At 33.9% G+C, this 15316-nt stretch overlaps 1 protein-coding gene across 10 annotated transcripts in view; it reads right to left on the reverse strand.

The window, feature by feature from the left end:
• LOC143229491 (high-affinity choline transporter 1-like) overlaps positions 1–15316 on the reverse strand; it is a 115143-nt gene that overhangs the window by 37092 nt on the left and 62735 nt on the right. For 2 of the 10 annotated variants that reach the window (XM_076461882.1, XM_076461876.1), the window contains one exon: positions 3137–3518. The exons of the other annotated variants lie outside the window; for them this stretch is intronic. The gene's annotated coding sequence lies outside the window, so the exon portion shown is untranslated. The remainder of the gene's footprint in view (positions 1–3136; positions 3519–15316) is intronic. 10 annotated transcript variants of the gene reach the window in all.

Here is a 15316-nt window from a genome sequence, read left to right on the forward strand (position 1 = left end):
TGTTTTCTCAACTATATCCCTACATCACGTGATACTATACTAGTCATATTTATGGGATTAATATACTTTTTATCTTTTTACAAATCATACTCGAGAGTAAAGTCGTTTATCATAAGTTTAATTGAAATCCCGCCTGGCATGGCTAGGTGATTAGGGCACTCGACAGGCAGTCTGTGGGTCGCGGGTTCGAATCTCTGTCACACCAAATGTGTTAACTCTTTCAGTCATGGGGCGTTATAACGTGACGATTAAACCTATTATTCGTTTGTAAAAGAGTAGCCCAAGAGTTAGTGGTTGTTAGTGATGACTATCTGCCTTCCCTCTAGTCTTACACTGCTAAATTAGGCACGGCTAAAAGATATAGCTAGCCCTCGTGTAGCTTTGAGCGAATTTCAAAAACAAACAAACAATCATTGAAATAGCAATATTTAAATATGATTGGTTAGGAGAAGGGTTTTAAACTTCTTCACTTACACCACATCGTAAACATTTTTTATCCTTGCTCTTCCTTAACTCTAACCCAAAAAAGTTCATACTTGTTCCTGATTGGTTATTTAAAACGCGGAAATTTCACTTCCATATCTACACAGTAACCCAGAGATTAAATAACATTCTAACACCACTCTAATAACATCAGTATAAATAAACAATATCTCAGTTTATACCATGTGAATATTCCATATCTACGCAATAACCCGGTGATTAGATAGACATACTGTAATATCACTAGAAAACACTAGTAAAAGAGAATAATACTTCCATTTAATACCATATAAAGATTCCAAGTCTGTAAATAACCAGAGATGTTGTCATAGTCTTATCAAAAGTTGAAATAACAATAAACGTAAAACTTGTCCTGTACTACGCCAGGTAAGGCGTAATTTTGAATTACACACCTTACAGTCATATAAACCCGTCTTACAATCTTTTGAATATAAAAAAAATTAATCGATCAATATTACCTACTATACTAGTTATGCCCAATGGACTCAACACACCTTACAATCTATTCTATATAAGACTCTTTACAACTTCATCTATATAAAAATGGAAGTGAAGAATACAATATATTGCTTCAGATAGAAACCAACTCGTGGTTTCAATACAACTTATAACCCCCTCAGTTTGGTAATGGAAGTGGATGATAACTCCTGTATTATAACAGGTAATTATTGCACAACTACATGAAAGCCTGTGGTTTCTCCATACCAGAAACATGTGGTAAAATTCCCACAGTATCCACTCACCCTCTTCGCTGTAATACCAATTCGACTATGTTGGCAGAAGGCGTCAACTATTCAGTCTGAGTAAAGAAAGAAAACTTCGTTCGTTATGTTGTGTTCATTCACATGTTGTATCAAATTTCTTGGAAGCGTTTTGGTAACACTTTTTCTCTAATGAAAACTTAAACATAACTTTTACCAATTTTAGGATTGGGCACGAATTTGTTGTGGGTTTTTTTATCCCAGGGTGATTAATATTCCTTTGTTTTCTAATGTCATTTTGTACAAGAAATATTCCAATCTTAAATATTCTAACTCTTCGATCTGAACCAATTTTTACGGTCTAAGTATATTAATATTTTGAGTAGAAATAAATGTAACATACTATTCCCAAAAAACATTTAGGTGGCATCACACAATGCCCCCCAGTGGCTCAGCGGTATGTCTGCGGACTTACAATTCTAAAAACCGGGTTTCGATACCCGTGGTGGGCAGAGCACAGATAGCCCATTGTGTAGCTTTGTGCTTAATTCAAAACAACAACAACATCATACAACCTACAACAAACAATGCCAAAATGTAGTTCTACTGCGACTTTATATCAGCTGTGGTTGTTATGTGGCTTGATAATTTGCATATTAAAAATCTTCTGATTTTACATGTTAGAACATTTCATTTAACAAATGATATAAATTTAGGAAAGTCGAAAAGAAAGGTTTATACCTATACTTCATATAATGTATTTTCACACACAGATGTGGACTATTTAGACTTGATACCATAGATTATTTGATATTATTCTCCAAAAAAAGTACCTTAACTATTCAACTACATATACATTCATTTACGTTGAGAATAAAATAAAACACCTCTGCTAACTACAAATTAATCCTTCGTGTTATTCTACAACTTTCAAGATTCTGTAAGCAGAATGACGAAAATTTAATTATCAATATATCAAAAGGCAGAACTAGTTAGTTTTTTTTATTCTTTAGGGCTATCTGGATTCCTAGTCCACGTCATTCTGGTGTCCCTGGTGAACGATGTTCGTCTCGACATGACGCTTCATTTGCAGGGGACTAGCCGTCAGGGCCCCGTTTGTACATGAGTTGAAGGAGGTGGGGTAATCATCCACCATGGGCCGCGGGGGCCTGTGGTTGATCGATCTGTATGTACTCCTGGCGTTTCTCATTGTCAGGTTTGTGTGTTCCCCGATCGAAGCAACGAAAAGGAAAATACAGGTCGATGATCAGGAAAATCTTGTTTCCCGAGTTTGTCACTATAACAGTACATTTGTAGCCTGCGTGTAGCCCTGGAACAGCCGGATGTTGAGGTGTTCTAGGGTCGCTCGTTCTTCTGTTATGGTCCTTTAGATGGCAAACAATCAACCGCATGAGAAGATTTAGATTAAATGAAACCTTTAACCTTTCAAGATGTTGTTTCAGTCGCCATGAATTAGTTAAAACAAAATGTGAGATCGATAACTTAACTAACCAATAGAATTCAGCCAAAGAAATAACATGTGGAATAGCTTGGAATGTCAGAAGACGAAATAAATGTTGTTTTGTTTTTTATCACAAAAATACTGACCAACCTCACAGAAACAATATAAATAGACTTTCGGAAATACACTATCGTAAGTAGCTATCAAAGTAATGCTCATAATAATTAGAAGTTTTCAGGTGTTTAAAACTTTGTAAGAGTATGCATATACAGTACATATCACCGAAATCTACAGCTATCGAAAGGTGACGTTTATTTACTTTTTAGAAGTTATGGATAATAGAATTTGAAATAAAGAAACTTACAACACAGAAATATTATTTACATCCCTAAAATTGTCGCAAAACTGAAATATTTGCCACCTTTCATTTTTCAATTCTAATTTTTACGTAACAAGTTAACGACATTACCTCGATATTCAGTTACATCACTTGTAAATGAATTCCTAGGTGATGCTTCTATTAGCTACTAAAGCGTCCACATATCGAACGTGGACTGATCTGCTGTCGTAAAATTAACCAGCTCGTAGATAGCAAAACTGACCACGGACTCAAAGCACGTGCTCTAGTAATCCCACGATTCTTCAGTTTATTAGTTAGAAAAACAACACGATTTCTACTTGAATGAACAGGGTTTTATAGTTATTGTTTTTTCTTGTTTTGCAGTACATTGTATTAACGCTTAAAAGCTTATTTGAAAGTTATAATGCAATAATGATCCACTAATTAAAATATTTCACTTTTTCCTTATGAAATTATAGTAAGCTCAAACGAGTCACGATTACATGTCAATCTGAAATTTAGAGAAAAAAAAAGATTACTTATGTAATATTAACATCTATCAATATATAAAAAATCAAGCTAATACATCAGTATAATTTTATTATTTAACAAAATTTAAACTAATTTTCATGAAAGTTTAGAGATAATAGCAGTTTTAGGGTTTAGGGAATATTAAACCTTCAGCCAGGGAAAGTTAAATTTTTGCTAATGTGCCTAATTTTAGAAAGAGAATATAATATATAAAACAATATATAAAACAAAATAAGTATGTATAAATATAACACGCAAAACATAGAATATATAATTATAATATTATAAACAGAGTATGATTGTAATACGATAAACAAAATATCTTTGTGCAATTGCATATCATGTACCAAACAGAATACGTACGCCATAACGCTTAAAACAGAACACTTAAATTATATTATGACAGTATAATGCTAATACGTAAAATAGTTTAAGTACGTATAATTTTGATACAGATTGTAAATGAAGTATCCAATATGGAGTATGTATGAGTATGTAGCTTTAATACACAAGAGATAATTTCCATACATTAGTCCGCCTGTATGTCTGCGGACTTAATCACAACAAACCAGGTTGCGATACCTATGGAGAGAAGAGCTCAGATAGCCCCTTTTGTTGCTTTGTGCTTAACTTCAACATAAACAAATACGTACGTTTAAGAAAGACAAACAAGTTCCTTATTCTTCATTAATCTAATTGTACTGTAACGAGACTTTTACCGCAGACACCACCAAAGAGGCCCGGCATGGCCAAGTGGTTAAGGCATTCGACTCGTAATCCGAGGGTCGCGCGTTCGAATCCGCGTCACAGCAAACATGCTCGCTCTTTCAGCCGTGGGGCGTTATAATGTGACGGTCGATGCCACTATTCGTTGATAAAAGAGTAGCCCAAGAGTTGGCAGTAGGTGGTGATGACTAGCTCTCTTCCCTCTAGTCTTACACTGCTAAATTAGGAACGGCTAGCGCAGATAGCCCTCGTATAGCTTTACGCGAAATTCAAAAGAGACAAACCAAACCACCAAGGAAAAGCTCTATGAGTAACCATCATGCACTGCAACGATAAATCTGGTTTCAGTATGAGAATTATATGTTAATAATGAAAATACTTAAACTACTGTTTGAAGCACTCACACACAGCAAGTGTCATAAGATATTTCGTTAAACAACCAATGATTAGCAACTGAATATAAAGAAAAAATTAATATACGTACTAGAATACATAACGAAGTAAAAAGAAATCTAGAAAGGAGGATACGTATGTTCGTTGTAAAACATAACATTATATAACGGGCTATCTGTGCTCTACCCCCTACGAGTACTGAAACCCAGTTTTATGTATATGCCTTTAGACTTACCGCTGATTTCATTTTGGGAAGAGAGAGGAGGAAGACATTCGTACAATTCGTTGATTCATAACTTGAAATTAAGTACAAAGCTACATGCAATGGTCTATCTTTGCTTTGCCCACCTGGAGTATCGAAACCTGGATTCTAACAGTTTGAGTCCGCAGACATATAGCTCTGCTACTAGGGGCATAGTTCGTTTAAAAGAAACAAATAACACAAACAATGATTACATTTAGATAACAAGGTACACTTGAAGGGCCTAACTAGATAACTAGCTTACAAAACTTTGCGTCAAACTGAAGTTGAAAATTCGTTTCATTATGCTATAAAACAATAGACTTTTCCCCTCCAGCCCACTCGAAGAAAAAAAAAAGAAATTTTCTAAAATATAGAGTTGTAGCTTGTGTCATCTTAAGCAACGGTATATCTGACGCTGAGAACCGCTGTGTTTGCAGTCTCATTATCGTGATAAAGCCCTCAGGAGACAACGGCAGTGTATAGTTAGGGCCAGGGATTATGGGAGCTGGCGGTAAAGCCACTTTGGGTAGAAATGAAACTTCTAGTTGTTGGTCATGATTCCTCTTATATACGAACAAGAAGTATTAATTACGTGCTGTAGTTTATGGGGATTAAAAGTCCTACTTTCGCTAAAAAAATCTCAAACGTTTGTACTACAATAATACAACAAGGAGATCAGTAGAAATAGCAAGAATATCATATAGTATAAACACTGTCCCTATCAGTATACGTTTATTCTTTAACTATTATTTTATTCTTTATACAAGATATTTCATTAAAGGGCATGAAATGAATAATTTCATAATTTATTAATTTGTTTGAATTTAATATAAAATTTGAGAAATAATTGCATGTTATGGGAATTCGTGAAACTTTAGTTTGTCTAAAGTTGGAACTCTTGTTCTTTGTGTGTGTGCGCGTGGAACGTGCAGTAGAAGACAAATTGAATCACGAGTTTTTTACTTTCATATTCCAAGGCTTAGCATTCAGTGAACTGTAGGAAATGTCGTTATACGTGTAATCTAATAAGCTTCTGCAGCAGTCAGAACAGTGGATGTTGGAAAGGTAAACAGCCACAGCATGGTTCATCTCATTCGAAGGGACCAAGGAATACTGAAGTCGACTGTTAAAGGTGAGATTCGCTATTAAAATGGTGCTGTCCAACTGATTCATTTTTAAACTTTTGTTATGCGTTATAGCTTAATTATCAAAATTCGGCGTTAAGTTAGCTAAATATGCTCATGTGAGATAAAAACAATTTTGTTCCATGACAAACGACTGCCCATTGTTACACACACACACACACACATATATATATATAGTAAGAACATCATGAACTAACCGAAAAGAAACAATAAGCATCTTATCTGCTAAATCATAATTCATATATATATACATATATAATCTTTAATTAAGAAAAATCATTGAAATTTGAAAACGTTGAATATCTAAGCTGACTAGGTTTGAATTTTAATTTTATAATAGCCCTTTTAAGTTCCTACGTTATTTCAGTGTTGAAAAATAAAAACGTTTTAGTCGTATGGAACCAAAACATCAACATAAAGAAATGAATATAGAGCTTTTCCTCTAAGACTATCTTTCCTAAGTTATACATAGCACTGGTACAAAGCAGTAGTTGGTTACTTAAGAGGAAAGGGTTAGGCTCAGCATGGCCAGGTGGTTAAGGCGCTTGACTCGTAATTCGAGGATAGTGGGTTCAAATCCCCGTCATACGCTCGCCATTTTAGCCGTGGGAGCATTATAATGTGACAGTCAAACCCACTATTTCTTGGTAAAATATTAGTCCAAGAGTTGACGCTGGGTGGTGACGACTAACTGCCTTCACTCTAATCTGCTAAATTAGGGACAGCTAACGCAGATAGCCCTCGTGTAGCTTTGCGCGAAATTAAAAAACAAACAAACAATTAAGAGCAAAGGGAGGAAAGTATCGGCTAGCTGAATGATGAATATATTGGTTGATTCATCATGATTTGAGTGTGTGAGAGTAGATGCTAGTTGGTTGATCTCTCAAGATATATACGTACGAAAGTATAACTTGAAAAAAAGTTATGTAATAAATGAAGTCTATGTTGAATATCGGATTAAACCTGTTTTGTGTGTATAGTATTTGTCAGTTAAATGGTTTATTTTTGCATGATTTACGTTTGTTCTTGCATGTCAGTTTTACCTGACATATATTTGTAATTGTATGTTTTATCATTGACTTTACAACCCCATCAAAAACATTGTAGTTATGATGAACAGGTAATTTGTAAAATTAACACACTGATGAAAAAACAGTTACTTTTGTAAGTTTCGTGCTGCAAAATCACAGCCCAACAAAATGACAGACACGAATAAAAATATTTATATGTAAACACAGATCCACCCATTGTTTCTCAAAACGATTTGTTCTTACAAGAAACACCTCTCGGTATCACTACACCGTAGGTGGTGCTGTGTTATGTATAAGAAAATTGTGTCCATGAAAACGTTCCAGAACAAATTTTTTTCCGATTGCAAGTGGAGAATATTACCTACTTTTAAATTACAAGATATATTACAATAAAAGGTGGCTGTTTGCTCTAATACGAAGCTTTGATTAATTTGAGGTTACTAAAATACCTCATGTGTAAAAAGTAGAAACTTTAACTAATTAAAATGTTTAAATATTCAAAAGCACTCGTTGAAAAATTAAACATGAGACTTTGTAAAACAGTTCATCAATGTGTAGGTATAAAAAATACATTTTTAAAAGCTACAATAATAGAAATTTTTAAATAAATTTCAATGATTCAGTTGAATAAATATGTTCAGTATGTCTATTACGTCGCTATTAACAATTACTTTGTTTCTATTTTGCAAAACATGAAAGTTTCAGATCTGGTTTGAGTATATTATTGAGGGATAAATTACATTTTTCCACGGTTTTCTAGAGAAGCAAATTTTGTGGGTCATAATCTTGTATAAATGTAATTTTTTATTATTAAAAAGTTATTATTCTCAACTACTGGAAAAAATAAGTAAATTTTATGAATAACGTGAGGATCTTTCTCCTGATTCGAGTTTATTGAAGTTAGTAGTTTCATAAACTTGAAGCAGTGTTCTAAACATAAACATTTGTGAACTGTGTATAAATATGCTTTAATTTTTATAAACTAACAAACGCACGAAATAAAGTGAATGCTTTTCTTATTTTGTCACTGTGAAATGTAAGTCCAATTATTACGTGATACGGATTGACTTCTTATTTATTACTTCTGTTGGAAATATTTATATGTTTTATTACTTTACTTTGTTTCCTATCTAAACACTAAAAACATTAAAAAAAACTAATTTACTCGTGGCTGTTTAAGTTAAAGCATGCCAATGAGACTAGGATGCTGTCGCACGTGCCTAGTTACTAATCAGATCTTTCGCTAGTGTCTCTAGGAAAGTACAAGCAAAAACCGTGTTCGTTGGCCTTACCTCTACTCACAGTTAATGGTACGGTCGTCCTTCCCGTTTATCTGGCTTCCTAAATTCTGCAACCTATTCACGTCATTGTAGAATAAGAAACTTTGTTCGCTAGGCCGGGAATCTCATAGCCCCAGATAAGGCTCCGCGCAATAAACTAAGTTCCCTGTTGGTCAATATATCTGATGGCCAATTACCCCGGCAGACGCACACTGTGCTCTCCAGTAGCACGTGAACACACACCTAACAAGGAATCTCGTGTTTTGTAGATATTCATCAACGAGGATTATGCACGAGGTTCTATTGTAAAAGCTTAGGAATGGATCGTTACTGTATAAGGATTGTTCGGATAGATACAATACAGTTTTTAAAAATCCATTTTTTGTATTTCCATCTCAAACAAGACATGGTGGCACAATACTCAGTTAACTATAATCCTTACAAAATAAAACTTTAAAAAAAGAAACGTTAAGAAAAACAAATCGGAATTTACTTTTATTCAAGGTACGAATATTTCATATTGATTGAAAGGTACTAATTTAATAAAATTCTGTTTGAGACTCAGTTTTCTTTAACTAAGTGCAAACAGCACAGATAAACATAAAATATGTATTTAGTATCATTGATTATTGATTTGAAAGGAACGATAGAAAAGTATAATAACTAACATTTGTCACATATATTTTGTTTCTAAAAGCTAGAAATGAGTGTTAAAAATCATCTTTAGACTAGAATGGTTTAAAAGTTTTTAATAAACTTTGAGTACTTATAGTATAGTAGTTTATTTGTTTCTCTGTTTTCAGGTATCCTGCATTAGTCTTATCTCGTTTTGAAATAAGAGAAAATAGCTAGTCAGCACCACACATCATCAAGCTTTGAGTTTCTTTAATTGAACAGTGAAATTTGACTGTCACAATTATAACGCAGACATAGCCCCAAAATCTTCCAACAGGACGCTAAAAATAGATTTTCCAACTCGCAGAATTATAGAAATATAATATATTGAATACATATTGACCTAAACTAGTACAATTCAGATGTATCTACGAGCAAACATTCATAACCTTCTTGTGGATGATGTTTCATAAATATAGAAACATATAAAATATCCATCTTTCTTAAATAACCTCCTCGTTTTTCTAGAAACTTTTACGTTCTCTAGGATTAATAATACACATTTTGATCTACAGTTCGCAAATAGCTCACCGATAAATTTACAAAACAAAGAAACTACCACCAGATATAGGTATATAAACAACAAAAATCATAAAAATATTCGCGGGACATGCTCGCCCTTTCAGCCGTGGGAACGTTATAATGTTACGATCAATCCCACTATTCGTTGGTAAAAGAATAGCCCAAGAGTTGGCGGTGGGTGGTGATGACTATCTGCCTTTCCTCTAGCCTTGCACTGCTAAATTAGGGACGACTAGCGCAAATAGCCCTGGAGTAGCTTTGCCCGAAACTCAAAAACAAATCATAAAAATATAATTTTGTTAAAACGACATAAATATTCAAATTTATCTTTATACAGTGGTCGCGTTACTGATTCTCATATTTTGTATTTATATAACTTCTGATTGAAATAATATTGCTTTGAATAAGTCGAAAATATGTATATTCTCATGAAGATGTTACAACAACCTAACATGCTGTTTCAATTTTTCGTTATTTCGGAATATCATGACTTATGACAAGACGTATTAAGAAATATATGTCTTAATATTTACTAAAATAATCCTCTCTTTCACCATCGCTGTGACAGATCATACCTAATATTGGGTTAACAAATACCACAAGCTACTATATTTTTTGCCCGATTACTTCAGCCTGGGTATGTGTGACCAGGAAAAACATCTACTGTATGAGCTAGAATAACGTTAGTAACGCACGTTCATCGGCTTGCAGGTGTTCAAAGTCAGACTTTTCCCAGGACTTAATGCTATAAGGCATAGGAGTCTGAAAATAGGAACTAATATAAAGCGATTGTCTGTGTGTGTACGTATAGCTAACACATGTAGAGACAACTTCAGTTTATTTTACCACTAAGGGTTGTTTGCACAATTGGAATGTTAACACTAATCGTGTTCTCTACCTAATACCACGTAATTTACCTAGAGCACGAGTTAAGTAACAACTATAACTTGTCGTAACCGTGTGTAATATTATATCAATATCAATTTAACTAATATCATATGTTAATATTGTAAGACGTTCGGCAAACTGAACTCGTGTCCAGATATTGTACAAATACTTATTTATTGAAATCATATACTGTCTTCTGAAAATAGACATAACCATTTGAAATCAAGTATAAATATTTTTAAAACTATCATTCCACAAAATAACCTAAAAGTGTTGTAAAAAGATTTAATTAATCAATGCTGTAGATTTGGTAAAGTATTTTAACCTTCTGATAATACTAAAGAGATAATTCATCAAAATATAAGCTGTTGAATTCACAAAATGATGATTACCATGCTGATACAATTCAAAAATACTAAAAATTTCACCTACTAAAATGAAGTACAAAACTTTTAGAAAATACTTACTTTATTGAAATCTTATATATATATCTTATAACAGAAATACGTTAACGTAAATGTTATGCATATTTGACAACAAGATCTGACTTACTTACTTACATTATTGCAACAAGAGTAAAGACCACTGAAATCACAGGAAGATATGAAAAGGCAGATTATTTATTCAATTCATGTAATAATGTTAAAATTAGTGGTTTAAGTAACCCGAAAGACCTAACCTTCTCCAACTAAGGAAATTCCCAAATCTATACAACAAAGAAAGCTGAGTGTCATTTTACTTATACGATTATAAACGAAACCTGGTCTTCAACAATTAGCTGAATCTTGGAGAGTGGCGAACCCTTTATCTTTTCTCGCAAACTCATTTAACCATATAGTTTGGTTTGAGTCGTGGACCGTCAGAAGTGGAGACAAACATACTAAGAAATAGACCCCACCCGACTCAAGCTAAAAAATATACAATGATTTCAGTTCGACTATTACTTTGGCAAGTTCTTAGAGTAATCAAATAAAATGTTCTAATATTGTAATGTTACAGTGTAAAGAGTTTTACTATAAGTTTAATGATTCCCTGCTACGTGAATTAAAATAATTAACATTTTAGAGTTACTTTTACGGAAGACTATGAAGTTAGAATTATCTAATTTTTCTAAAGCATCTTAAAGAAGTTGATGTACTTGTACCGACTTATTGGAAATAATCGTATAAATGAGTTCAATTATTTTTATTCAAAACTAGAGGGCCTGATATGGTATGTTAACAGAGCTCGACCAGCAAAGTACTGAATTGTTTATTTTTTAAGCACAAAGCTACACAATGGGCTATCTGTGCTCTACCCACCACGTGTATCGAAACTCGATTTCTAGTGTTATAGTCCGCAGATATACGGCTGTACCACCAGTCATACTCATCCTTTTAGCCGTGTGGGCGTTATTTTAGTGGTGGTAAATCCAACTTTTCTTTGGTAAAATGCAGTCCAAGAGTTTGCGATCGGTTGTGCTGCCTTCCATCAAGTATATTACATTTTAATTAGATACGACTAGCACAAGTAGTCTCGAGTTTCTGTGCGCATAATTCAAAAAACAAACAAACAAAAATCAAAAGTAAATATGATTATATGGAATCATTTCTAAGTTCAAAAATTAACAATATAAAATTAAACAAGTACGTCACATTCATCTCTTGATTGGCTTGGGAATGTAGAAACGTGAATAAGTACGTTACACATGTCCTTAACCTGGTGTGGAATATTAAACTTGAATAAGTACGTTACACATTTCCTTAACCTGGTGTGGGATATTAAACTGGAATAAATAAGTTACACATTTCTTTAACCTGGTGTGGAATATTAAATTTGAATAAGTGCGTTACACATTTCTTTAACCTGGTGTGAAATATTAAATTTGAATAAGTACGTTACACATTTCTTTAACCTTGTGTGAAATATTAAATTTGAATAAGTACGTTACACATTTCTTTAACCTGGTATGGAATATTAAACTTGAATAAGTGCGTTACATACTTCCTTAACTTGCACTTAGTGACCAGGCATTGAACGTTTGAAGTTTAAATAAATGCATTACATACGCTTTCTAACCAGCCTTAGAACATTAGACACTATTTAGACGTTCATTCAATCTTCAGATAACCAGTTAAAACACGAAATGTATATTAAAAAGTAATGTGATTTGTTTTGGGTCCAAAATTTGTGCTAAAATATACCGATTAAATATTCTAGTTCAGCTAATATGGAATGACGGTAATTCAGTGATCAGATAACTGTAACTCAAATGATATATAAGCAGCTTTGTTATCGTTGTCATACCAGTAACCTATAAGGTTACTTTAACCGAATTATTTATCAGCAATAACAATCTTTAGTTATTTATTATTATACACATATTTACTAACTAATAATTTGACTAACATATCATACAGGTCACTAACCATAAAACGATTGGTATTTGACCGTCACACCTTTACCGTAAGAACTTTATTACACATGCTTTGGTATAAAGTGGTCAAATTCCTATATCACGGCATGTTGTGAATTTTACTTCATTTTTTCCTTCACATCACTGGTGTTCTACAAAGAAAACACTTTTACAGGGTCCACTCTTTTCTTTTGCGAGTGTGGTAAAAATGTATATATGATCACAGGATTTTTGGCTAAATATTTTCACTATAACTAGATTATTTTGTAAATTGGATTAAAAAATCATTTATGCAAAGACTAAAAAGAAACAAAATAAAATCCTTTAGATATTTTAATCGTAATCTAGACTACCAACCGTGGTTGTAAGGCGTTAAGTCTATGAAACACAAATACAAATTTGGGGCCGATAAAGTGAATTCTTTCTTTTTAAATTATAAAACGTCTATCATTCCTTCATCCACGCGATAAGCTATTTTTTCCAACACTGCATAATATGTGCGTAAGTTTAAACTGTTTAAACGTCACTACGTGATTCAATGTTTTGTAAGTGAAAAACAACGACGCTGCTCTCTTTACTTGAATATTTTTTATGAATTTAAACATAACAAGAACTGTTTCCACCAAGCTGCTTAACAATTTGCTTAAGAGCTTAATACGCCGAAAACTTGGGTTTGATCCCAGCAATGAGCACAGCATGGATAGCTCTTGCGCAGGTATTCGTTACAAATAACCCACCAAACACATAAACAAAATTTATTAAACCTAGTTTTTTATGCAAGATTAGATTAAAAAGGTGCTTTAGTAAATAATAGAATGTAGAGCTTATAATACACTGCTGGCCAAAATCTTAAGGCCAATGAACATAAAGAAAAAATATGCATTTTGCGTGGTTAGACTCAACCACTTATTTGAGTAGAGCTTCGAAAGATGAAAATAAGAAGAGGGAAAATAAAAATAAAAAACTTTTTTAGCATTTAGGGAAAATGTGAACACTATGAAATTAGCCTAAATACTAGCTGGTCAAAAGCTTAAGACCATACTGAAACGAAACGTTAATCGGTAAACACGTAGCGAAATTTAGTCATTTGTGTCCAAGTATTAACGTTGTCAACATCTCCCACTGACATCTCCTGTGTTACATTGGGTAAATACATGGCAAAGTCTAAAAAGTTGACAGAGTTTGAACGTGGAAGAATTGTCGAGCTGCAAAATCAAGGTCTCTCTCAACGTGCCATCGCTGGTGAGATTAGGCGTAATAAAACTACTGTTGCAAATTTCTTACAAGACCCTGAGGGATACGGAATGAGAATTTCAAGTGATCGACCCAAGAAAATTTCGCTGGCGTTGTGCAGGAGGATTCGAAGTGTTCTCCGGCAAGACATCAGCCGATCGTCGAACCAGATTAAGGCTCTTACGGACGCAGAATGCAGCTCAAAAACAATAAGACTGCATCTACGAGAGAAAGGCCTTACAAACTGTAAATGTCTTCAAAGTTCACGCTTCCTTCCACACCACCAAACAGCTCGGTTAAACTTTACTAAGAAGCACCAAACATGGGAAGTAGAAAAGTGGACGAAGGTTTTGTTCTCCGATGAGAAAAAAATTTACCTGGATGGCCCAGATGGCTTCCAACGTTACTGGCACGATAAGCATATAACACCGGAGACATTTTCTACACGACACAATGGAGGAAGTTCCATCATGATCTGGGATGCTTTCTCCTTCCATGGAAAAATGGAGCTTCATGTTATACAGGGGCGTCAAACAGCAGCTGGTTACATTGGCATATTGGAGAGAGCATCCTTATTGACTGAAGGCCCTCGCTTGTGTGGAAATGACTGGATCTTTCAGCAGGACAACGCTACAATCGACAATGCCCGCAGGACAAAGGACTTTTTCATGGCGAATAACGTGATTCTTTTGGATCATGCAGCGTGTTCGCCCGAACGTAACCCCATTGTAAATGTTTGGGGGTGGATGGCTATAGAAATGGACGTAAATTCCACACAGTGCATGATCTTCGTGAAGTCATCTTCACCACTTAGCATAACATTCCAGCTAGCCTTCTGCAAACGCTTATACCGACCATGCCAAAGCGAATGTTTCAAGTTATTCGCAATAACGACCGTGCAAATCACTACTGATATCTCTTTTTGGGCATTTCCTACCATGTTTAGGACTTCCTTTTGATATGGTCTTAAACTTTAGACCAGTTAGTATTTCGGCTAATTTGATAGTGTTCATATTTTCCATATTAAATGCTAAAAACGTTTTTTATTTTTATTTTCCATTTTCATATTTTCATCTTTTGAAGCTCTACTCAAATAAGTGGTTGAGTCTAACAACGCAAAATGCATATTTTTTTCTTTATGTTTACTGGCCTTAAATTTCGGCCAGCAGTGTGCCAGTTCTTATCATTGTTACTCAATAAGTTGATTTAGACTTTAAACAAACATACCAGTTTAATACGTAAAATT

The sequence above is a fragment of the Tachypleus tridentatus genome, chromosome 10 (assembly GCF_004210375.1).
Source record: "Tachypleus tridentatus isolate NWPU-2018 chromosome 10, ASM421037v1, whole genome shotgun sequence".
NCBI classification, from domain to species: Eukaryota; Metazoa; Arthropoda; class Merostomata; order Xiphosura; family Limulidae; genus Tachypleus; species Tachypleus tridentatus.